The 1,302-nt window shown below is 42.0% G+C and overlaps 1 pseudogene; it reads right to left on the minus strand.

The window, feature by feature from the left end:
* Positions 1–729: 729 nt before the first annotated feature.
* Positions 730–1,055, minus strand: LOC108731025 (uncharacterized; annotated as a pseudogene).
* Between the last annotated feature and the right edge of the window lie 247 nt (positions 1,056–1,302).

Here is a 1,302-nt window from a genome sequence, read left to right on the forward strand (position 1 = left end):
GGACATAGTGTTCAATAATATCAGAAATGTGGATTCGGAATACCTCGAGCATATTATACACGAGGTGTTTGAAGAAGAGGGAATAATAAACTTTGAGGAGATACTGGACGAAGAGTCGTCCGACGAAGAAGTGCTATCCGACGATAAGTGCAAGTGATCACGAGTGAACACGATACCGACCGCGTCGACAAAATTGTGACGTCTCCGGAAATCCGCGCGCTGAACGTTCGTGTAAAACACTGTATGATACAATGCTACTATACGACAGGTGGTGCGTATGCAGTATGTGTATCATGCATGATTAATATATCTGACACTGACGTAATGTATCTCGTCAGGAAGCATACCGATTCTTTCGATGCGCTAGTCGGTCGGTTCTGCTCTAATTGTAGACAGCCTATGTATACAATATTTCCGTGCAACGTGTGTCCAATGTGCACATATTGAAAAAAATATTGAATAGTATTGTGAACAGTATTGTCAACAGTATTGTGAATGTGAAAAGTATGACCGACTATCGTGCAAACGTCGAGGACGTAGCGTTATGGGAGGATATCGGAAACATGGATCCGGAACAGATTGAGGGTATCATAGACGAGGCAGATGAAGAATATGAATATGACCCTGCCGTCTCCGATGTGCAGTACATTCTCCGTAATTCGCAGAAGAGAGACGAAGTTACGCGAATATCACCGGTGCAGTTCCTACGCGATCGAGAATTAGGTATACACGGAGAGAGACAGCGACAGTTCGTATCCGCGATGACCTCCCAGAGCGATCTCCACGTAACTCGATGGACCAACGTTGATTCCAATTTCCAAATACTTGTAGCTCGTATTCGTCAGGTCGTAACGTCTGCTCAGTAAGCGCACCGCACGACGTTCCATGCTGTGTATATACATAATGTTGAAAAACCGTTATTTATTGTGTAGAACGTTAAAACTTACACGTTATATTCCTTCTTCACGTCGTTCGATGCGCTGTTCTCTTTGGCGAAGTACATTTTTTCTATCGTTCGTACAAGCAGGTATCAACAAGACTGATCGCATCCGCATAAATTGTAGCGTATATAATACTTCTAAAATTGAAGAAGGGGCAGGTCGTCCTCCTCTTTCCAAGAATTTCGAACGTGTCATGACACGTTTTATCACGTCTTTCTTCGTATTTTCTTTGTCATGAGTTTATACATACGTTTATACTCGTACATACGTTTATACATACGTTTATACATACGTTCTTGCATATGTTCGTACTTGCGTTTTTTTACGTTCTTACATACGTTTTTTACGTTCTTACATACGT

This window comes from Mycetomoellerius zeteki, unplaced genomic scaffold (assembly GCF_001594055.1).
Source record: "Mycetomoellerius zeteki isolate Tzet28-1 unplaced genomic scaffold, Tzet1.0 scaffold980, whole genome shotgun sequence".
NCBI classification, from domain to species: Eukaryota; Metazoa; Arthropoda; class Insecta; order Hymenoptera; family Formicidae; genus Mycetomoellerius; species Mycetomoellerius zeteki.